At 43.1% G+C, this 25210-nt stretch overlaps 1 protein-coding gene and 1 long non-coding RNA gene across 2 annotated transcripts in view; one reads left to right on the top strand and one right to left on the bottom strand.

Annotated features, from left to right (window-relative positions):
• SPATA5 (spermatogenesis associated 5) overlaps nucleotides 1-25210 on the top strand; it is a 317949-nt gene that overhangs the window by 187892 nt on the left and 104847 nt on the right.
• Nucleotides 1147-23739, bottom strand: LOC115652323. Its single transcript, XR_004000602.1, has 3 exons — nucleotides 23640-23739; nucleotides 9511-9517; nucleotides 1147-1157 (listed from the first exon to the last, which is right to left on the bottom strand). It is a non-coding gene; the product is annotated as an uncharacterized LOC115652323 (long non-coding RNA).

The raw sequence follows: 25210 nt of genomic DNA, 5'->3' as shown, positions 1-25210 counted from the left end.
CTTTTGCTCTTCTTGAGCATCCTTTAGGTTCTCTCTAGCAAGGGCTAAAGAGTGTCGGAGGGTGCTTTGTAGGTTGCTTACAAAGTCCAGAATGTTAGTTCCTGGAGAAGGCGTAAACCCCTCCCATTGCTGCTTCACCAACTGTAATGGCCCCTTAACCTCGTGACCATACACAAGTTCAAATGGTGAAAACCCTAAACTGGGATGTGGTACAGCCCTGTAGGCAAACAGCAACTGCTGCAACACTAGGTCCCAATTATTGGAGAATTCGTTGATGAATTTTCTTATCATGGCCCCCAAAGTTCCATTGAACCTTTCCACCAGGCCATTGGTTTGATGGTGGTACGGGGTGGCAACCAAGTGATTCACCCCATGAGTTTCCCACAGTTTTTCCATGGTCCCTGCCAGGAAATTAGACCCTGAATCTGTAAGGATGTCAGAGGGCCAACCTACCCTGGCAAAGATGTCTGTTAGGGCCAGGCACACAGTGTTAGCCCTGGTGTTGCCTAGAGCTACTGCTTCTGGCCATCGGGTAGCAAAGTCCACTAAAGTCAGTACGTACTGCTTTCCTCTGGGCGTCTTTTTTGGGAAAGGGCCCAGAATATCCACAGCTACTCGCTGAAATGGGACCTCAATTATGGGGAGTGGCTGGAGAGGGGCCTTGACCTGGTCTTGAGGCTTACCCACTCTTTGGCATACCTCACAAGACCGGACATACTTGGCAACATCCTTGCCCATCCCCTCCCAGTGGAAGGACTTCCCCAACCGGTCCTTGGTTCTGTTCACCCCAGCATGGCCACTGGGATGATCATGGGCTAAGCTTAAGAGCTTCCCCCGGTACTTAGTTGGAACCACCAACTGTTTTTGCGGCTGCCATTCTTCCCGGTGTCCACCAGAAAGAATTTCCTTGTATAAAAGTCCTTGGTCTATAACAAACCGGGATCGATTAGAAGAGCTGAGAGGCGGTGGGGTGCTCCGTGCCGCCGCCCACGCTTTCTGAAGGCTGTCATCTGCTTCCTGCTCAGCCTGGAACTGTTCCCTTGAGGCTGGGGTCACCAGTTCTTCCTCAGACTGTGGACTTGGGCTTGGTCCCTCTGGAAGCGATGTAGGTGATGGGGTTGTTTCCGTTGCTGGTGAACCGCTTTCCGCTGGTGCACCTGAGGGTATTTCAGGCTCTGGCTGAGCCTTTTGGGTATGGCTGTCGGGTGCTTCTGCCAGTTCTGGCTCGCTGGCGCCCTCTGGCGTTGAGTTTGAAGATGTGGTTGCACTTGCTGGTGCTGGTTGCTGTTCCAGTTCCGGGCCTGGGACTGGAGATGCTGTGGCTGTTTCAGTGGTAGGCATGGAATCCGGGTCCACTGCCTCTGTCTGGGTCTCTGGTAACACAGACGGGGCTTCTGTGGACGGCTCAGGAACAGGAATGGGTCTGGAAGCTTGCCTGGTTTGGCTACGGGTAACCATTCCCACTCTCTTGGCCCGCCTCACCTGGTTGGCCAAGTCTTCCCCCAGTAGCATGGGGATAGGATAATTGTCATAGACTGCAAAAGTCCACATTCCTGACCAGCCTTTGTACTGGACAGGCAGTTCAGCTGTAGGCAAGTCTACAGCTTGTGACATGAAGGGGTAAATGGTAACTTTGGCCTTTGGGTTGATGAATTTGGGGTCAACGAAGGATTGGTGGATAGCTGACACTTGTGCCCCCGTGTCTCTCCACGCAGTAACCTTCTTTCCGCCCACTCTCAAATTTTCCCTTCGCTCCAAGGGTATTTGAGAGGCATCTGGGCCTGGGGATCTTTGGTGTGATGGTGGTGTAATGAATTGCACTCGCATGGTGTTCTTGGGACAGTTGGCCTTGATATGTCCCAGTTCATTACACTTAAAGCATCTTCCATCTGATGGGTCACTGGGCCGAGGTGAGTTACTGGAGACTGGTGAGGTTGAAGAGTAGGGTATTTGTGGCTTTACTTGGGTGGTATGTAGGGTCTTTGGCTGTCCTCGGTTGTAGGGTTTATGGTCTGTGTGCCCCCTTGACAGTAGCTTTTTTGCTTTCTGCCAGTTCCATCCATTTGGCTCCAATCTCCCCCGCCTCAGCGATAGTTTTGGGATTTCTATCTTGTATGTACCGTGTGATGTCTTCAGGAACACCATCCAAGAACTGCTCCATTTGTATGAGGAGGTTCACTTCTTCCAAGGTTTGAATGTTGTTTCCTGTTAACCAGGCCTCATAGTTTTTTGCAATGTAGTAGGCGTGTTTGGGAAATGACACCTCTGGTTTCCATTTTTGGGTTCTGAAGCGCCGACGGGCATGATCTGGGGTTATCCCCATCCTGTATCTGGCCTTGGTTTGAAAAAGTTTATAGTCATTCATTTGCGGCTTGGGCATTTCAGCTGCCACCTCTGCTAAAGGTCCACTGAGGTGTGGCCTTAATTCTACCATGTACTGGTCTTCGGGGATGCTGTACCCAAGACAGGCTCTTTCAAAATTTTCCAAGAAGGCCTCGGTGTCATCACCTGCCTTGTAGGTGGGAAATTTTCTGTGCTGTGGAGCAATAATTGGCGCCGGGTTGTTAGGGGTGGCTGGCACATGCAGCCCAGCTTTTGCCATCTCCAGTTCATGTTTTCTCTGTTTTTCCTTCTCTTCATTCTCTTTTTCCATTTGTTTTTGTTGTTTTTCCATTTCTTTTTGGTGCTTTTCCATTTCTCGGCGGTGGGCTGCCTCATCTTCGGCTTGTTTCCTTCGGTAGGCCACCTCTTCTTCTTCTAGTTTTCTTTTGTGTGCTGCCTCTTGGGCTGCCTGTTCTCTTTGGAAGGCTGCCAGTTTGATGCTTTCTTCCTTTTCTTTTATCTCCATCTCTTTTTGTTTTATTTCCAGTTGTCGCCTGTGTTCAGCCTCTTTTAAATTGTCTTCGGCCTCCATTTTTGTCCTAGTAGACATGGTTCCTGTTTTCTGGTGTTGGGGTGCCCTCCGGTGTTTATCTTCTGAACTGCAGGCTCTCTGTTGCCTCCTGAAGTCTGCCTAGCAACAGTGCTTTTTTCCTTTTCTCTCTCTAGCTAATGTTCAATTAAGGGAAACCAGAAAAACCACTTTATCTGCATGCCTATAAGTGCTGGTATTTGCCTCCTAATGGGAGGGCTATTGCATGACAAAAGACCCTTAACAGTCTTCTCGCTTAATATGCAAACCACAAACTGCTAGAGAGCAGAAAAAAAAATTCTCTCTGGTTCCCTTTTAAAACCAAACTGTTTCTCTCTGCTAAAAAGCCCTTAGCAGAGAAAAGAAAAATATAATATTCCTACTGGCTTCTGGATTCTGTCTATATCCCAACCTACTGCCACCATGTTATAACCTTATTCCCAGATTCTGGACCTTAGCGTCCAAAATTTGGGGGTTAGCATGAAAACCTCCAAGCTTAGTTACCAGCTTGGACCTGGTACTGCTGCCACCACCCAAAAAATTAGAGTGTTTTGGGGCACTCTGGTCCCACTGAAAAAACCTTCCCTGGGACCCCAAGACCCAAATCCCTTGAGTCTTACAACAAAGGGAAATAATCCTGTTTCCCTTCCCCCCTCCAGGTGCTCCTGGAGAGATACACAGACACAAGCTCTGTGAAACTACACAGAGTGATTCCCCCTCTCCATTCCCCAGTCCTGGGAACAAAACACTTTCCTCTTCACCCAGAGGAAATGCAAAATCAGGCTAGCAATCCAACACACAGCTCTCCCCTTTGATTTCTTCCTCCCACCAATTCCCTGGTGAGTACAGACTCAATTTCCCTGAAGTAAAGAAAAACTCCAACAGGTCTTAAAAGAAAGCTTTATATAAAAAAGAAAGAAAAAATACAAATGTTCTCTCTGTATTAAGATGATACAACACAGGGTCAATTGCTTAAAAGAATATTGAATAAACAGCCTTATTCAAAAAGAATACAAATCAAAGCATTCCAGCACTTACATTCATGCAAATACCAAAGAAAAGAAACCATAGAACTTACTATCTGATCTCTTTGTCCTTATGCTTAGAAACAGAAGACTAGAAAATAGAACTACTTCTCCAAAACTCAGAGACAGCAGGCAAACAGACAAAAGACTCAGAGACACACTTCCCTCCACCCAAAGTTGAAAAAATCCCGTTTCCTGATTGGTTCTCTGGTCAGGTGTTTCAGGTGAAAGAGACATTAACCCTTAGCTATCTGTTTATGACAGGGCCCGCCTCCAATCAGCCTCAGGTCACACCAGGACCTTCTGTGGCATGTCGCCCAGAATATCAACTTGCCAGTAGAGGAAATTCCAGAGGTGGAAGACCCGGTGATAAGTATATTGTCAGCGGAGGCACCAACGAGGGTGGCCCTCCCCTTCATCCGTTCGATCCAGGCTAGGGCACACACCATCTGGCAATCCCCGGCATCCATCCCACTCACAGCCAGAGGAGTCGAACGGAATACATGGTGCCCTCCAAAGGATATGAGTACCTATATGTGCACCCCCCTCCCTGTTCATTGGTTGTACAGTCCGTCAGTGGACGGGAGCGCCACAGCCAACAAGCCTCTGCACCTAAATCAAGGGAGGCTAGGCGAACAGATTTGTTGGGACGCAAAATCTATTCCGCAGGTGACCTCCAACTCAGGGTAGCGAACCAACAAGCTCTCCTGAGCAGGTACAACTACAACACCTGGGAGGCGGTAGGGAAGTTTACCGAGCTGGTCCCGCAGGACTCCTGCCAGGAATTTACAGCACTCCTGGAGGAAGGAAAGAAAATAGCGCGGACCTCCCTACAGGCCTCACTGGATGCCACCGATTCGGCAGCTAGAACGGTCGCCTCTGGAATCGCCATGCGACGTATATCATGGCTGCAAGTGTCAGGCCTGCCACCTGAACTTCAGCATACTATACAAGACTTACCATTTGATGGCCAGGGCCTATTCTCACAGAAGACAGACCCTAGGCTACAGAGTCTAAATGACAATCGTGTAATTATGCATTCGCTAGGAATGCATACGCCACAGACTCAAAGACGTTCCTTCCGCTCTCAACCTCAGCGCCCTTACCCCCCGCCTAGGCCAAGGCAAGACTTTACCAGAAGGCGAAGTTGTACCAACTGCAGACGTCAGTCTGGACCTCAAGGGGCTAACAATTCCGGTCCCACCAAGCCAACAGCGGGACCCAAATCAAACTTTTGAGAGTGCGCCCGAGAGCAGTGTATCAATTGTCTCCCAGGATCCTTTTCAGTTCTACAACCAGCTTTCCCCGTTCCTCCCTGCGTGGTCCCAATTAACCTCGGATCTTTGGGTCCTACGCAAGGTGGAGCTTGGATACCATCTTCAGTTTCTTTCCCCCCTCCCTCCTAATCCCCTCCCTTGTCCCTCTTCAGGGACCCCTCTCATGAGCAACTCCTCCTGCAGGAGGTGCGGAGGCTCCTTACAATCGGAGCTATAGAGGAGGTACTGGAGGAATTAAGGGGCAAGGGAGTTTATTCCCAATATTTCCTAATCCCCAAGGCGAATGGGGGCCTCCGGCCTATCCTAGACCTGCGAGGACTGAACAAATTCATGAAAAAGTTGAGCTTTGTGGTGAATCATCAACATTATCAGTTTAGGGTCCTTCCCTTTGGCTTCTCCTCGGCCCCTCGAGTATTCACGAAGTATATGGCGGTAGTCGCCGCTTCCCTCCGTCGTCGTTGAATACGTCTTCCCATACCTCGACGACTGATTTATTCGAGGGACCTCCGAGGCATAAGTCACCAGTCATGTGAACATCATCAAGGACCTATTCACACTTCTAGGCCTGATAATCAACTTGAAAAAATCCACTCTGGTGCCTATGCAGAGGATAGAGTTCATCGGGGCCACGATGGACTCCAATCTTGCAACGGCCATTTTGCCTCTACCTCGTTTTCAGGCTATAGTCTCCCTTGTACAAAGACTTCAAAGCTTTCCGACAACCTCTGCCCGCACTTGCCTTGGCCTCCTTGGTCACATGGCTGCATGCACATTCGTCACAAAGCATGCCAGACTGCGCATGCGTCTTCTTCAAACTTGGCTCGCTTCAGCCTATCGTCCAGGCAGAGACGCCATAGACATTATACTCACAATTCCACCGAGCATTTTGGGCTCCCTTGACTGGTGGCTGACACCATTCTTGGTGTGTGCAGGTCTGCCATTCCATCCACCGCAGCCCTCCATGTCCCTAACAACGGACGCATCATCTCTCAGCTGGAGTGCTCACCTAGGGCAGCTTCGCACTCAAGGCCTTTGGTCGTCTCGGGAGTTGGCATTACACATAAATGTCCGAGAACTGAGAGCGGTCCGACTGGCGTGCCAAGCATTCCAGCGTCATCTACAGAGCCATTGTGTTGCAGTGTTCACAGACAACACAACGGCCATGTATTACATAAACAGGTAGGGACCCGATCCTCCCCCCTTTATCTGGAGGCGATTCAACTATGGGACTTCTGCATAGCCCACTCAATAGACCTGGTAGCCTCCTTTCTTCCAGGAGTCCGGAACACTCTCGCAGATCAACTGAGCAGATCCTTCCTGTCTCACGAGTGGTCTATCCGTCCGGACATTCTCCATTCTGTATTCCGGAAGTGGGGCTTTTCCCACATAGACCTCTTTGCCTCCTGAGAGAACAGGAAATGCCAGGTGTTCTGCTCCCTACAAGGTCGCTCCCCGGGCTCCCTCTTGGACGCGTTCCTAATTCTGTGGAAAGGTCACCTATTTTATGCCTTCCCACCATTTCCTCTTGTCCGCAGAGTTCTACTCAAGCTCCTCAGGGACAGAGCCCAACTAATACTGATCGCTCCGGCATGGTCGAGACAGCACTGGTACACTCTGCTGCTCAACCTCTCTCTGGCAGACCCGATCCCCCTACCACTCTGCCTGGACCTCATAACGCAGGACGTCGGCAGGCTTCACCACTCGGACCTGCAGTCCCTTCATCTGACAGCATGGCTGCGGTCTGGTTGAGCCAATCTGAGTTGCGTTGTTTCACCTCAGTGCAACAGGTGGTGCTGGGAAGCAGAAAGCCTTCCATGCGGACGACATATCTCGCCAAGTGGAAGCGCTTTTCCCACTGGTGCGCCCAGCATGACTTTATCCCTGAAGGTGTATGGTCCCCATTATCTTGGACTATTTATGGTCCCTCAAGGAGCAGGGCCTGGCAATCTCTTCTATAAGGGTACATCTTGCAGCTATTTCCACCTTCCATCCTGGGGAAACTGGCAGTTCAATCTTTTCTCACCCCATAGTTTCCAGATTTCTCAAAGGCTTGGAGCGGCTCTACCCTCAGGTCAAGCGCCCAACCCCTACCTGGGATCTAAACCTCGTATTAGCTAGGCTCCTGAGTCCCCCCTTTGAGCCTTTAGCCACATCCTCGCTGCTATACCTGTCCTGGAAGACAGCCTTCCTCATCGCTATCACCTCGGCTAGGTGAGTCTCAGAACTTCGAGCTTTGATTGTGGATCCCCCGTATACGGTATTCCGCAAGGACAAGCTGCAGCTGCACCCAGCATTCCTCCCTGAGGTGGTCTCTGCCTTCCATGTTAATCAAGACATCTTTCTACCAGTCTTTTTCCCGAAGCCGCACTCATCGCTTTGGGAACAACAGCTGCATACTCCGAATGTCCGCAGGGCTCTCGCCTTTTACATCGAGAGGACCAAACCCTTCTGACGTTTGCCTCAGCTCTTTGTAGCTGTCGCAGAGTGCACGAAGGACATACCAATCTCTTCCCAATGGATTTCATCTTGGGTGACATCCTGTATCCAGACATGCTATGACTTGGCTCACATTCCGACTGGCCATCTCACCGCCCATTCTACTCGGACTCAAGCCTCATCTGCCGCTTTCCTGGCCCTTGTTCCCATCCAGAAAATATGTCGCGCGGCTACCTGGTCTTCCATCCACACCTTTGCATCACACTGTGCATTGGTCCAGCATTCCAGAGACGATGCCGCCTTTGGCTCAGTGGTCTTACATTCCGCAACGTCTCGCTCCGACCCCACCGCCTAGGTAAGGCTTGGGAATCACCTAACTGGAATGGATATGAGCAAGCACTTGAAGAAGAAAAGACGGTTACTCACCTTTGTAACTGTTGTTCTTCGAGATGTGTTGCTCATATCCATTCCAAACCCGTCCTCCTTCCCCACTGTCAGAGTAGCCGGCAAGAAGGAACTGAGGGGCAGTTGGGCTGGCAGGGGTATATATCTGGCACCATAGTGGCACCACTCCAGGGGGCGCCCTGCCAGCCCACCGAGTGTTGCTAGAGTAAAAATCTTCCGATGAACGTGCACGCAGCGTGCGCACACCTAACTGGAATGGATATGAGCAACACATCTCGAAGAACAACAGTTACGAAGGTGAGTAACCGTCTTTTTTTTGGAGGCAAAGTGGTTTTAAAGAGAGAGGAGGTAGTATTGTTTGGGCGGGGAGAGGGCGTTAAGAAACTCAGAATGTGAAATTATCTACATATATGTGCATGACATTCCCATCTGGAGCATGTGAAATCTTACATGACTAAATTTAGTATTAATTGCCAAGAGTTTACAGTGTATTTTCTCTCTTTTACTGTAAAGAAATCAGTGCAGTCACCTAATAATTTAAATATCTTAGAGCCTCATCTAAACACCTTTGGATCAAGTCCTTGGGAAATTTGAAGCATGCACAAAAGAGGATTTTATTATTTTCTACTCACATAATCAATTTTGAGGTACAGTACAGAGGAGCTCTTCATAATTTATTTGATTATTCTATTAAATTATAGCTTTACCGACAGCTGGTGCTGTACCCTGAGTATAGAAGAGTTGTCTAATATGAAAGTTATATTGAGTCATAATATAAAAGCTTCCATATTAAAGTTTAAAATAATGCCCACATTAATGACATATAATTATTTCAAAATAAATTGCTATTTCAAACAATAAACATACATATGAAACAGTTCCATGGACTTACCATCTTTAATTTTTTTTAATTGCAAGATCAAATTACTACATAAAATACAATTAAATGATAAAGAACACTAGCCTATTTATTATAGATATCACCTGCAGTGGTTTAACTTTGGTGTGTATACAGGTAGTACTACAATTGTGTAAAAACAAATAGTATTACCTCAAGTAATTATTTGTTGTTGTTGTTTTTAATGTAGCAGTAACAAGTTTTAAAATGTAAAGCACTGTGGTATCTGGTGCCTACAGGAAAGAGATATAATATTCACTTAGCAGCTAGTGAATGGATGATTAAAATCTTGAAAGTATTTAATAAGATCGAAACACACAGCAGGGCTGTTCTCTGGTGTGATGTTACAGAAAAAGTTCATTGGGTCAGAGAAAGAGTAGTGGAGATTGAACTTTCAGTTGCAAAAGCAATGTACCTCTTTGCTTACGTCAAGGAACTCTGGAAACTCTAGAAATATAGTGATATATTTTTTAACATAAAAGCAGCATATAAAATGCCTAAATTTTTTTTTTAAATAGAAATGTCATCAGATGTGCTAATAAGAGAAACTATATAGACTATCTGCCTTAGCTATTGGTTAAAGTAGACCACACACACACACTGAGCCATACTCAGAAAACTTTACAATTAAAAAGAAGTCTTAATGATGTTGGAAGCTGATGTCCCAAGTGTTTTGAAAGGAAAGATACAATGCAATAGGGCAATACTGCTCCCATCAGTCTCTTAGTTTACTTCACCTGTCTCCTTGTGTGAGATGGTAATTAATTCTCCTTAGTCGTTGCATCCTGAGGCTATATTAACCAATTGCGAGTATTGACTTGTATAAGGTAGCTGGTCATGTGGAGTGCAGTCTCTTAGAGGCTAACTTCTGCTCATCACTTTTATTTTGATAAGGTATCTTAAACTGATTCTGAATCAAGGTGGCCTTGGTTTAACAAATTACTCAAGCAAGTGCCTAATTTTACTGCGTACGAGTAATTGCATCAAGGCTGATAGCTTCAGTGTACCTTGATGAATTGTGGTCTAACTCCTCAGTGGTCCTGTTTTCTGTTACAAACTTCATATTCCTTAAGTATTGCAGTATTTGGTGAAAAACTCTTACCATCTGGCACCTTTCTTCTATGGACAAGATAAAACTAAGCTTGTGGGCTGATTTAAGAAAACTGTACATATCCAAATGAGCAGAGACCTTTGTTTTAACACATACTTTTTGGTACAAAATACATTTAGTGAGAGGAAATATATTTTGCCGATTTTCTATCTTGAATCACCAAAAACCTTCAATTTAAATTTCTAAAAATAGTTTTAGTTTTGTTTTAAAAAGCACAGATGCTTTTAAATGTGTGGTTATGGGTCGTAGGATTTAGGATACAGGGTAGCAAAAATGATAAAACTATGGCTGACACTTATGTTGCTCCTCGGAAAATTCTGCATCACTGATAATACAGTGAGTCATGCATATTTTTAATTGTTTGTGCAGAAAAGAGCTTCTGAAGTTCTGCCTTTTGCCCACCAGAGGGTGCTGTGGTGATAGGACAGAGCAGCAGCTTCTGGACAGTTAGGGAAGAGAAAGAGCCTGCCTTCTTCACAGCGCCTGTCGGGCCAGGTCAGGAGACAGGGGCTATGGAGAGATAAACAGGGTGGAGCTGCTGGGGGCTCAGACAGTCTCATAAAGGCTAGTGTGGGAGGATAGACTGGAGCAGGGGCTGAATGGGAGTGGAGGCGTAGGGCCACAGTGGGGAGAGAGCTGCAGGGCCATATAGAGAAAGGGAGGTGGCTGAGTAGGGGCACAGAGACACATAGGGACAGAGGGAGGGGATGCAGGGTCACATGGAGATGGGGGAATGGGTGTCTGAGAGGGCTGGAGGGACACATGGACAGGGGATGCAGGGACACATGGGGTCAGGGGTAGGTGTGCCTGACTGAATGGGAGAGGCTGGGGTCAGTCAGGGTCTGCATGGGGGAAGTTCCTTAAGAGTCCCCTCCCTACCCCCCTCCAAAAAAACCAACCTTTTCCCTACTTTTCCCACCCATACCCAAAAACCCTCCAAGTTCATTCGCAGGCTCCTTCCCAGTAATTACTTCTTTTTCCCTCAGGTCCTCCATTACCTCTGACTCCCACAAACCTTTGCACCACTTCTGGAGGGTGCAGGAAAGACGGTTCTGTAAGGTAGTTTAAATGAATTATTACTCAGAATTTTGTATTAATGAGTACATTTGTCAAAAAAAATTCCTGAATCTTAGTTTGTTACCGACATACTTGCCGATGTGTGTTTTGAAATAAATGCCCCAAAATAATTGAAACTGGTGTGATTTTATTGTGTTATTTGGACAAATAAAATATGCAGAATTTTGCAGAATTTGAAAATATAATGCACAAAAATTTTAATTTTTTGTTGCAGAATTTTCAATTTTTTTGGCGCAGAAGTCCCCCAGCAGTATTATATGCTGCCAGCGAGATGGCTTATATTATTAACACTTGTCCAGCATTTCAGCAAAAAAGACCATTCAAAAGATTTTAAAATGTCAGACTCTTAATGAAATGTAAAGGAATTAATATTCTAGTAGTTAGTAGATCAGTAGGTTTGCTGAAAAATAATTTGCATGAGGTTTTTTGTGTTTAAAGTTGGACAACACTAAAGTTCTTAAAGTATATGTCTATATGCCAACTCAACCATAGGATGTGCATGTGTACATACTCTCTTCATTGGAGATTTTTGCTAGCTGTGTCCACAGGTCCATATTTGCACTGACACCTCTTTGTGCTCCTGTGCAAAGGCAAATAGGCAGGTATGAATCTGCCGCCACTCTAGTTCCTTTTCAATCACCCTGGGATCAAGATGGCTCAGAGTGGTCTGCACTGCATTTGTAACTGTTGTTCTTTTAGTGTTACTTATTCTGATTTTAATTTCATTTTATTCCCTTTTATTTGTTCAGTTTCACTTCCTAAGCACACTTGTGCTTTTTGGTGGATTCCCTTCCTCAGACTTCTTTTCTGTGGCCAGGAGCTTTTGCCCTCAGCTATTCTATCTCCAGCTTTTTTGCTTGGGTTATGCCAAGGATTTGGGGCTTCAAGCCTTGTCAGACCTGCCAAATTTCTTCCCCCTTGGCAATGGGCATTTCAGTTGCCTCAGAGAGTCCCATCTGTGTGCAAGGTCTGCAGATCTTACAAGCTGAGGGGGGATAGGGGAAGCTAAAACTTAAAGTGCTTGCTGAGACCCATGAGGGCCAAATTCTCTCTCTCACTCACACACACGTCGGCTCAGCTTCTCAGGTTATGCCAGTAACTTCAACCTTGGCACGTAATGACCATGGGGTTGCTTCAGAATTGAAGTATTCTAAGAGAGAGAGACCTCATTCCCTGTAGAGAGACTATACAAAGAAGGGAAAGTCCCCCTCATGCCCTGGCATGGCTTCTGCAGCCACGGATACCAATACACTGGTACCCATCAAGAGGTACCAAGGGGTTGTCTAGCAAACACCCGTTAGCTCCAAAGTCTGTACCTAAAGAGCATCTCCCTAGATGCAAGGAGGACTGTAAAGACGAGGACTCCTCTAAGAAGTCCATGTTGACCACTGTATCCTCCTCCCCTGGTCACAGCCACAAGGACCATTCCAGACGTACCTCAGCTCAGTGCCTGGTACCATCCTCCATGGCCTACTTGCATACAGGGTGCACAGACTGCACCTCTGTACTGTCTCTGATGTCTTTCCAGGTTCCCTGTGTCTGTTCCTCTCGCCTACATTCTGGTACAGGTCAAACACTGGGGAAATCAGGGCTGTGCTGTTTAAAGTGGTGATGAGAAAAGGTTTTTAAGTACCATATTCTTCATCTGAAACACGTTTTGTAGTAGCAGTCACATTTCTTTGTAAAGAACTTGTGAAATAAATATTAACTTGAAGTAAAATAATTGCAATGCTAAACACACAATTTAAGGGGGGAGGAGAATTGGTTTGGTGTATTTAAAAACATCCTGGAAACAGAATTTAGAACTTGTGAAAATGGCAGATTTCCTGCTCCATCAACCAATGTTTACTTCCCCACAGTATAAATAACCTAGTTTTTGTAGCTTCTTAACTGGCAGGTTTAAGTCAGTAATCTGCATCTGCTAGATTTTCAAAAGTACATGCTTTTTAATATAATTTTTTTTAATTTCACTAGACTGCAAAATGAATATTAATCTTCAAGGTTAAGAAAACAGTTTATTAAGATAAGAATTTTAATCCTTTAAACAAAACAACAACAAAAAGCTGGGCTCACAGGTTTCTTTAACACAGAAGTCTACGGTATTACAAATATGTTTTTCTTTCTTTCTCTGTCACTGTGGCCCTCACTCGTCATACATAGAGCATCATGATGCTCACTTTCCCTGACAGTATTAGTGGCGGCAGCCAGTCTGACCCGGAAAGAAGCCGACACTCTGGAGTTCTCCTTTAAAATACGGAAGTGTCTGTAATTCACTTCACTCCTTCAGTCAGCTCTGTTTATCTAAGGCACTGAAGTGCCTGTTTCACCTGACTGCATGGTCAGAAAGTAGCCTAAGGCTTGTGTAGCAGTACCTGCAGCTGACTGGGTTTATAGGTTTTATTTTGGCAAACTCTAGGTACCGTGTATGTTTTTTTCCAGGGAAAACTTTGAGATTCTCTTTTCTAGGATAGCACAATTTCTGTTTTAATTTTTTTGTTTTTTTTAAAGCTCACTTAGTTCTTGTGAAAGGTGCCAGATTGATAGCAATAGAGGCTGGAATGCTCTCTTTAGTCACAGTTGCCACTCTGCCCTAGAAGACTGATATCCTCTTGGGTTGAGAAGGTTGCTCACTCTCCACTCCTACATAAATGTAAGATTTGGAGTAGTTGTTAATGCTGTGCAAACTCTACCGAGTTATTGTTTGTTTTGGTTATGTGAACTGAACCCCTTGGATTCAGTAAACTGAACCTAGTGGGTTTAGTTTGTATAGGCTGGCAGTGAACCAAACCTTGCTGATTCACTTACAAGTTCAGGTTCTATAAACTCAAATCTCTCATAAACTCCCTCTCCCCTTTTCCTCAAGCTATGGTCCCTCTCTTACCATTAGATTCCTAGGGGAGTGGGGATTTAGGAAGCAGCCCAGTCATGGGATTCTCTGCTCCCTTAGTAAAACCTACACAACTTAAGATGGGGACCAGAGTGGCTGCACTTTCTCACCCCATGGTCACGAGCAACCCCAGGCCTAGAAAGGCTCTTTGACAAGTGACTGAATGTTTCATTGACACATTATATTAACCTTCACTTCCTATTGTAGACCGTTTGTAATCTGCTTGTGCTACTTTTACCCCTGAGTTAACTGTGATTTAGTGGTGAATAAAATATCTTCCAGTATAGATTGTACTTTGTAAAGTGCTTTAGGAGCCTTCAGAATTAAATAAGGTGACACAAACATGTTGCTGTTTTGTCCTGTAGCCATGTACCTGGATACATGAGTAAACTGCATGAGGTGTTATGGGCTACAGTGGAGGAATCAGTATTTCTTGCTTACTGTTGGTTTGGAAAGCACGGCTTATGATTATACACTCAACTTTTGCTCCTGACTTGACATGTTTATCAGTAAAACCGTTCTGTGATTTAACAACAGAATCAACACACTGTTCCAAATTAGTCATTCTCAGTGAAGCAGCATCTAACTTATAATCAAATGAATCATACTTTGTTTTTCAAAGATCGGGTTGCATTATATATTGTATCTAAAGACCTTCGAAGAAGCGCCAGTAGCTGCACATTTAGAGGGTAATTCTTTTTCCTGATTGTACAATCTCTCTAAAAGAAGGAAAGAGAGATGGTGTTCTGATGAGAGGCAAAGGCCTTTTTCACAAAATTTTGTGTTTCTTTTTACATCACTGAAGACTTAACTGTTGCACATTTTTCTATCACAGTTCTTTCTTTGCTCTATCCCCTTTTTAGAGGAAGTAACGGGGGAAGAGGCCACCTTAAAAATCCCAAATATACCTCTACCCCAATATAACGTGACCCGATATAACATGAATTCGGATATAACGCGGTAAAGCAGTGCTTCAGGGGAGCGGCGCTGCACATTCCGGCAGATCAAAGCAAGTTCAATATAGCACGGTTTCACCTATAATGCAGAAAGATTTTTTTGGTTCCCAAGGATAGTGTTATATTGAGGGTAGAGGTGTACTGCTAGAAGTTTTTAAATTGCCCATGGAGAGAAAAACAAGAAAAAATGTTGAGAACAAAATAAATACTGAAAACAGAACACAAAGCTTTAATGGCCATGCCAAATTGAACCCAGAAAATTTTCTCTCTCACATGCATGCTCACACATTTCACATGTACGTGTACACACACACACACGCACACACTGCAGTAGCAATTATAACAAGATAGAAAGGGGATGCTACTGTCTCTCAGGAATCCAAGTGCAGTTTTAAACCTTTAGCTGTGTGTCAGTTTCCTGAAACAGTTACCTTTGCTCTTTTGTTTTCAGCAGTAACATTTTTAAACTAAATGCAAATATACTGAAAAAACTGGATTTAAAATTTAAAAGTTTTTAAAAGATTTGGATTTTACTTGACAAATGATAAAACTCCTATGGTAGAACAAGTTCTCAGAAATACGTACTGTATACTTTTGCCTGGCTCTCCCAAACTCAAGAAGGATTGCATATACCTCAGAATATTCTGAAAAATGGACATACTGATGTAACAACTGTGATTAAGGTCACTATATATGCTGTACGCTTGGTATTATATGTCTTAATACTGTTGTAGTACATACAGTATGAAGTTACCAATTATTCATATTCTTTCTCTCCCTTTTGGTATGAAATTAAAAATATCGTGTCCAGATTTTCAGAGGTGCTTTTTCTGAAAACAAAAAGAGCTATGAATGATCAGCGTTTCTGAAAACTATGCTATCCATGTCTATAGACCTCAAATAATTCCAAAAATAGTTACCACCAGGTTTTTACCATTTTTCAGATTAAGGTATATCTAATAATGTCAAGAGTGTGAGGCTTTTGTTAAAAGACAAAACAAGCATACATGGACATTTTTTTCCTGCCACATAACTTCTTTCTGTTAGTCATATACAAAGAGAGTTTTTATATTCCAGTATGCTATGTGTAGTAGATCACTTACTGTGGTGACACTGAGATTAATCAAAATAATCGTTGTTCTATCTGAATCAGGTATATCTGTTTTATCCCTTCACTCTTGAATATTAATGGTCAAGAAAAGATTTGATGAACTGTCCAATGTTTGATATAGAAATGGCATGAGTGGAAGTGACACCAGGACTACTCCTATAAAAACTCATCTAAGAGAACTGTGTCAACACCTTCCTTGAAGGTGTCCATGGATAACTTTTTTTATTTCTTTGAAGCATTTTTTAAAAATAAAAGGAAACTGCAATACAAAACAAAATCTTTTGATTCAGCCTTAAAGTTTTACTGCAACTAAGAAAAGCAAGGATTTCCATCCAAAACTGTGGATGGAATTTAATCTTTAACCTCTTTCATAATGCACTGATATGCCAAAGAATAGACTGCAACCTAAAGTCCATGAAAACTAGGACTTTGTTGTACTTCAGTATAAGTTACCTACTACATTAAACAGTTGGGTGGAGAGGGTTGTTTGTTAGGAGAGCTACGGACAGAGTCTCATTCCTAACTCTGTATTCACTGTTTTTACATGGTTTATGTCACTGAGATCTTCTGAGAAGAGAATGTGACTTTATCTGTGTATGTTGTTGTTTCAGTATAATCTTTTTCTGTGAATTCTTAAAATACCTCTCTCAGGGTACTTGGTTCTGTTTTGTTTTGAAGGTAAACCTTTCTGTTCATTATCAAATGTGATTTAAAATGTTGGTTGGGAAAAGCTGATAGAAACTAGTTTGCAATCCTAAATTCCTTATAAACCAAAGTCTATAATTTATACAAAAAGAAAAAAAAACTCATGACATCTTGTTATTGTTACCTTTACTACAGAGATTAAAGCCAACAGCTGTCCAAATTCCAGACAGCATAGGAACAGCCACACTTCATGCTGCCAGTATACAGCGTGTTAGGACAAGAGTATGTTTTAATAAGACAACATGCTTGGGTTTCTTTCAGAGCAACAAATTTTTAAACAATGAATCAACACACTCCAGCTATATTCACTGACAAACTGATAACCAAGCTTCTGGCACACAACCTGAATGTTCCCAACTGGACAAACATCTGCTTCCTCACTCCTGCGCTATGGAGCATCTTTGGCAGAAATCCCATGAGCAGGCTGACTTCCTCTACTTGAAATTTGTTCTCTCCTCCTTCTTCAGTTCTGCCATATTCCTGGATAAACAGCTCTACTGCTCCACTGTAATTGAATCCCACACCTGCATTCACCAGCTGGCTTTTTGCCATCATTGACTCCCTTCTGAAATCCTCCCTTCCTCCACTTCTCTCTCTGCACAGGATCTCGCCAAAACATTCCAAGAGAAAACTGACAAAATATGCCGTGACCTTCTCCCTCCCCTCTGTTCATCTTCCCTTCCCCCTGCTGCAATTCTCAACTCCTTCTCTCAGTCACAGACCGCCTACTCTTATTCTCTAACCCCCCCATTTGCTCCAATGACCCCATCCCATCCCTTCACATCCTTCATGCCCACTCCCATCCCCTCCCTGACTCTTCTTCCTCATTCTCCTCTAGTTCTTTTCCTTCACAATACAAGCATGCTTGAGTCTCTCCCATCTTAAAAAACCCCTCTGCCCTACCTGCCTCTCCAACTACTGCCCTATCTTCTTTCTGTCTCTAAGATCACTATATGCACCATCTACAATCAGTGGCTGAGTTCCTCTCTGTCTTAGCTTCTACCCCTTGCACGCCTCTCAAACGGCTCTCACCAAAATCTGTAATGACCTCTTTCTAGCCAAAGCTCAGAAAACAGTATTCCACCCTCATCCTCCTTGATCTGTAACATACTTTCAATACAGTCAATGATACTCTTCTTGAAATCTTGCCCATTCTTGGCTTCTGTGGCTCTGTCCTCTCCTAGGTCTCCTCCTACCACTTTCATTGCTCCTTCAGTGTGTCCTCTGCAGGATCCTCCTCATTCCCCCTCCAACTTTCTGTGGGGATTCCACAAGGCTCTGTCCTTGGTTCCCCTTCTCCCTCTATATCTTATCTCTGGATAATCAGAAATTCAAATACCATCTTTATGCTGCTGACTCTCTCTACTCCAGATGTGTCCTGTTCTGTCTGAATTACAATCTCAGACTCTCTGACACCTCTTTGTGGATGTCTAGCTGTTACCTCAAGCACATTATGACTAAAACAGATCTCTTAATATTTTCCCCAAAACTATCCCCACAACCTTCTTTATTAATAACTAAGGACAATACTGTCCTGTTTGTCATTCAGGCCCATAACCTGGGCGATATCTTCAACTCAGCCCTCAGTCCTCAGATCCAAAATATGGCTAAATCTTGCAGATTCTTTTTGAATAATGTATCTAAGGGTACGTCTTCACTACCCGCCGTATCGGCAGGTTACAATCGATTGCTCGGGGATCGATATATCACGTCTCATCTAGACGTGATATATCGATCCCTGAATGCGCTTATATCGATTCCATAACTCCACCAACCCGAACGGAGTTGCGGAATCGACAGGGGGAGCCACGGACATCGATCCCGCACTGTGAGGGCGGTGAGTAATTCGATCTTAGATACTTCGACTTCACCTACGTTATTCACGTAGCTGAAGTTGCGTATCTAAGATCGATTTTCCCCTGTAGTGTAGACCAGCCCCCAGATATGGCCTTTCCTATTCATCTATACAGCTAAAACTCTCACCATCTCAGTTCTTGATTATTGCAACATCCTTCTCTCTTCCTTGACAAATGCAATCTTGTTCTCCGCATATTCATTCAGAGTTCTGCTGCAAAGAATGTTCCTAGCCATAGCTTTGACTATGTCACCCTCCTTTTTTAATCCTTCTATTGGCTCCTCCTTCCCTAGATGATCAAACATAAGCTGCTTGTCTTCACTTTCAAAACCCTCCTTGAGCTATCCTGATGCAACTCACTGTGATGTTGGGGACTCTGCCTTTAAGGGCTGAGCTTCTCAGACAGAGAGTTTGGTCAGGGTGCTGTGGTGCTCTTGTTAAAGTTATGCACAGCCACTAGGAACCAGATACAGAACAAAACAAATCTCATGCAAGCATCTTAAGCATTTAGTGATCACTGAACATCACATATCAGTAGGAGTAAAAAGGAACTAAGAAATAACCTGAATGGTAGAGCATAGCAGTTAAAACCTCCACTAGGAGTTGAAACACTCTGGAAATGTGGGAAACAACTGGAGAACATTTAAAGAATGCTTTACTCTGTAACTGCAAGCAACAGGTGCCAATAAAAAGGAAGACAGAAGGTAGCTTTATTTCTGACAATAGCTGGTACTGAAGCACTTTATGAATTTAACAGTTTTCAGTTAACTAAGGCAGAAGAGGCTAAGTATGAAACTATATTATTGAAATATGAAGATTACTGCACTCCACATAAAATTGAAACACAGGAGAAAGAGGTTTTCAGAGTACAAAAAGATGGTGAAACCACAGATTTTGTGATTCATCTAGGACTGAAGGCTCACTCTTGCAGTTTTTTGGGGGGATGGGGGGGAGTAGGGCAAGAGGGGGGCTAACTGAATCCCTGATAAGAGACCAGATCACAACTGGGACCTGGAACAAAGATCAGAGTGAGAGACAGACTGACTACTGGAAGACCCAGAATTAACCCTTGATAAAGCATTTAGAATTTGCCAAGCAGTAGAAATTACCCAGAATGAAGCTGGGTGGGCAGTGCTCTGACACTATGGACATGATAGAGAATCCAAAATACTATGAGAAAAGAGAACCAAAGCAAAAAGGCACATGGTGCTCCAAGTAGGAGTCCAAGTAGGAGCTGCACAAACTGTGGCAACCGACACAAACCAAGACAGCACCCAGCATATAGAAAAAGATACAAGAAATGAAATGGATTACATCACTTTGCAAGAGTTTGCAAGCACTTAGGGGAGGGATAGCTCAGTGGTTTGAGCATTGGCCTTCTAAACTCAGGGTTGAGAGTTCAGTCCTTGAGGGGGCGTATTAGGGATCCAGGGCAAAATCAGTACTTGGTCCTACTAGTGGAGGAAGGGGGCTGGACTCAATGACCTTTTGGGGTCCCTTCCAACTCTATGAGATAGATATATCTCTCAACTAACAGGGTATACACAATATGGGACAAGGAGAATGATGACAGGACCACTAGCTCAGATGAATTCATCATAAGCGCAATTGATAACCTTGCAATAGAAGATGATGGGACTATCAACTTGAAAGCAAATTGGACTTTTATTCATTTTAAGTTGGACACTTGTGCACAAGCCAATGTGCTGCCAAAAACAGTCATTAGCACTAAAGAAAGGCCATGGATATTGGAGGGTATATGAGTAAAACTCAGGGCTTACAGAAGTGAGCTTATCCCCACTAAAGGTGTATGTGAACTAAATGTATGGGTAAATAAATTGGAAAAGATACAATTTGTAATAGCACCAAGGAGAAGCACACCCGTTACTGGGTTAAAAGCATGTCACACTCTTGGTCTCATCAAGAGGCTATAGCTATTGGAGTGGTAAGGGACCAAAATATTTACTGCAGAAGAACTTGAGGACTTCTTCCGGGGGAGGAGGAAGCTGTCAACAGAATACAACAGAAAGCACCCAACCACCCCACTATTCATGTCCCTAGGAAAGGTCCCCTCAGTCTAAGGAAGAAGCTAAAAGAGGAGCTGGATAGAGTCATTGCTCTGGTAATCACAGAGTGAGTAGATTCACCAGTCAAGTGGGTAACTTCATACTGTATGTACTACAACAATAGTATCCATACATATAATACCAAAGGAAACATCATTTTCCACTACCTACAAGGTGAGAAATTTTGGGAGAGATACCAAACATTTTTCTACACTCAATGCATCAGCAGGGTTCTGGTAGGTGCCCTTAAAAAAACAGAGCCCACATTTGTACACATTCAACACCCTCTTTGAGAAACATGTTTCTGGAGCCTGCCATTCAGGTTCTATTCAGTACCTGAGGTGTTTCATCAGAAAATACAATAATTGTTTGATGGTATAAAGGGTATTAAGGTTTATGCTAATGATGGTTTGATCTTGGGGAAAACCAATAGAGAAGCATGACCAGTGTCTCCAAGCAGTTTTGAAAACAACTAGAGCTGCTGGGCTAAAACTAAACAAAAGGTAAATTCCATGTAATGAAAAGAACATACCTGGAGAGAAATAAACATAGCAAGATGTAACAAGTAAATTACAGTTGAGGCTACCACCAACATGCCTGTCCCAACAGACAAGGAAGAGATACAAAGATTTCTGGGAAAGGTGAACTATTTAGGAAAACTGGTACCTAATCTGGCTGCCCGAACCAGCAATCTGTGAGTGCTATTGTGCAAAGGCATCCAGTGACCAGGGGATGCAAATCTTGATAAAGAGTTTGAGAAACTGAAGAAATTAATTAAAGAAGTCTCAACCCTGAAATACTATAACAATAAGTACAAAACTAAGTTCTTTGGTGATGTCCATGAGTCACTTAGGTATATCTACTTTCATGAAAAAGATACTTCAATATGTATTTACATTATATACAATTTATACAGTAAATGTCAATGACTGCTTCAGAATTCTTGGGAACAGTAAGTACTTTAAAACAAGAACAAAATAAGGATTCTTAAAGGAAACAATAAAATCTCCTAAATTTGTAAAACTTCTTTGGAGCCCAATTAAACCAAGACTAGCACATACTGTGGAGATGCAGAAGCTACTTGTGTTTCTTGGAGAGAGATTTGGTGCTTTAGATAACTTCATTTTCTAAATGGAAACTCTATTCTTGAGAAAATGATGCTCAGGGCATCCACTGTCAGTCAGGAATCAATCAGCTGTCGTAGACCTTTAAAGAGGTCACGGTCAGAAGTGTTACTGTTATGCTCTTTCTTTGCCTCTTAAGATCACTCAGTGAGTCCTGTCTGTAGCAGCCATTTCCTTCTATTTCTCTGGCATTGATAGGATGGCAAAAGCAGATGATTGAGACTCTCCATGACTGACTCTGAAATGGAGCTACCATTTAGCAACGAGTAATAACACACATGGATAGTATTTGACATTGGTGGTGTCTGAGATACCTTGGTTATTTCCTATTTTAAGTAAGGGGGAAAGCTGCTTGCTCTAGTATCATTGTGTGGTAAGAGTGGGTACAAGTTGATTTTCGAATGGACATTTTATTATACAATATAATCAAAATATTTAACTGGCTATTTGTATTGTTAAACCACTCACTGAGTCTTGCTGTTACCTATCCAGGCTCCAACACAGAGCTGGAGTGACTTCTGCTTAGTTTGTGTCAGTGGCTTAGGAGTGTATAGGAACACAGAAATTAGCTTTGTGTGGTGGTGGAGGATGAGAACATCAAGGCAACATGTGTGGAACCAGAAGCCAGAAACTATTGATTACTGTTCCCAGTTTTACCACTGACTTTCTACAACACTTTCAGCAAATCATTGAGACACACTGTTCCTCAGTTTTCCCATTTGTAAAATTGGGATACTGCCTGTATTGCAATGGTGTTATATAGATTAACTACTGTAGCTAATATTCATAAAAGGCTTTGAAGATGCAGAGTGCTGTGTTAATATTATAACTATTATCATCAATCTGATTATGATTGGCCCTATTTCTCACTATCCCTTATAAATGCCTTTAGTCATGTGATAGCCTTTAGCTGAGAGCAACAGGATTACAACAGGTTCGATAGAAAAAAAGGAGAATTTATTTTGTTCCATCTGTTCATAGACCTGACTGCAATACTTACACCTTCTAATTATGTTTCACTTGCTGGGTAGCTTGCCTGACAGGAAAGTCTACTTCACAAGGGCAGTTTGAAGCTAGCAGACTCCATCTGCAAGTCATCTTCACTCCTAGGGCTTTGAAACAATGATCCATTTAATAGCTGGGTTATGGGATAGGATGGGACAGAGGAGGACATCAGGTGGAGTATTAAAGCAGTCTTTAACCAGTTTATAAAGAAACAAACTCATGCAGGCCTGCTGATGGGGGGAGCTCTGCAGCCACCATTTTTTTTCCAGCCCCGGAGCACCCATGGAGTTGGACTTAGACACTTCAGAATCTGTGTCTTATTGAAAGTCAGTGAGATTTAGGCCCTTTGGCAATGGGACTTAAGTTCCTAAATCACTTAGGTGCTTTTTGAAAATGTGACTCCTAATCTATTTGTGCCTTCCTCAGCTGTGCAGAGGGATGATTATTGTCCATCCCTCCAAAGTGCTTTGAAGTGCTTTGGTATTAACTTAGATTCAGAAGACACAGACCTTTCTGTGCTAGACCTGGTGCCAAGTTTGTTCTTCCAAGACAGTGCTCCAGAGTGAAGAGTGCAGGCTTTTTACAATGCCCTTGACTGTGCTTCCTGGCTGTCATGTTAATATTTTTTGCATTCCTTGAGATCAGAATTCCATTTTCTGTGACTGCTGGCATATGTAACATTTCCCAGATATGACAGTCAAAGAAGTTCAATTTCAATTAAACAAAAGTAGTATTTATTGTCTACTAATAGAATTGAAAGAAAAGAAGTTAAAACTTAGGGCTAGTTTACACTGGTGCTTTACAGTGCTGCAACTTGCTGTGCTCGGGGTGGGGGTGTGTTTTCACACCCCATGAGCCAAAAAGTTGCAGTGCTATTAATTGCCAGTGTAAACAAGCCCTTATCTACATTAACTTGCATGCTACCCAGAGACAATGGAAGCTAGACTGATTTGATAGATTCAGGTTAAATTCACAACGTCTAATTCGTTCATGCATGGGATAAGGAGATGTACTTCTATGGAAGTTATAGATTTACATCCATTTATACTAACTCTGAATTTGACCAATAGAAATTGCAGATGAAAATGCCTTGTTAGGTCATCTCCCTGCCAGTGCAGAACTGCTCTCTGTAGTTACAACAGATTGAAATATTACCTCGTTTGCACTAATGCAGAAATTTTCCTGGCTTCTGATAGCCATCAGAGATTTAGCCTGTTTGGGATTGGCACCTCTTCAGAGAAATTGCATGTAGCAGGTACGGATAATTGTTCTAGGTCACACCTTGCTCCAAGCAAATCTCTACTAACAACATGTAATTTACAGTTTCATACTAGTGTCCTTCTTTTGCTCTGGAATGAAATATGTTTTTGGATGAGAGTTTGATAGAGAAATACAAACACGTAGAAAACCATAAATGCAAACAGGCAAAATACTAGGCAGGTGTACTATAATGTCTGTACAAATGCAGTTATCATCATCACATAGTGAAAATTAGCTCTCCACTGGTAAAAGTGATTGGCTTTCCATTATAATCCTCGCTCTCCCCACTAGCACTCTCTAAGTTTATAAAAACTCAGCCAATTCAATTGGCATTTTTCATATGCTTCCCTTTGCCAGAAAATTATTTTAACTTTGTTTTTTTTTTTTTTTTTTTTTTTTTGGAGGGGAGTGGGATGGTTGGGGGTTGGAGGGAGTTTGTAAAACTGATGGTGTATGTGAGAGATGACATCATTAAATTGTTCTTATTTTGAGGAGGCCTCGAATCTCCAAATACACTTTCTTTTACTGAGCTCAACAAGTAGGAGAGGAATAAAATCCTACTGGATTCTTTTTGTATTGTGTATTCTTTTTCACCTGTGACTTACGGCACATTTATTCAATAATATCAAAGTGCTCTACAGACATATATCCTCCTTTACAGTTTGGAAAGCTGTGACTCATGCAGTTTAAGTGAGGTTGCCAGAAGTCACACAGCAAGTTAGAAACAAAGCTGGTATTAGAACCTATTCTTCTGACTCTTTTCTCCTACCTAGTCTACTAGACCACACTGCTTCCTGAGCAAGTCACTTTTACCTCTGTTTCTTTTCCCCAGACAATACTACTAATTTACCTACTGCACAGCAGTGTGGAGAGGGTATTTAGAGGAATTTGACTTAATTTCCCGGCACAAACAGTTTAGAATGTAAATTAATCATCAGATTTTCATGAACGAAAATTGTCTCTACTTCACATTGTGTTAATCAAGAGAGATATAAATCCCCAATTTAATCTAAGACAATGACTATAGCTTTGGTCTAAGGTACTAGAAGAAGCCTTTTGATCTACCTAGACTGTTCCAGACCCACCCTTCTCAGATTCTTT

This window comes from Gopherus evgoodei, chromosome 5 (genome assembly GCF_007399415.2).
Source record: "Gopherus evgoodei ecotype Sinaloan lineage chromosome 5, rGopEvg1_v1.p, whole genome shotgun sequence".
NCBI classification, from domain to species: domain Eukaryota; kingdom Metazoa; phylum Chordata; order Testudines; family Testudinidae; genus Gopherus; species Gopherus evgoodei.
This window is presented reverse-complemented; position numbering and strand designations above follow the sequence as displayed.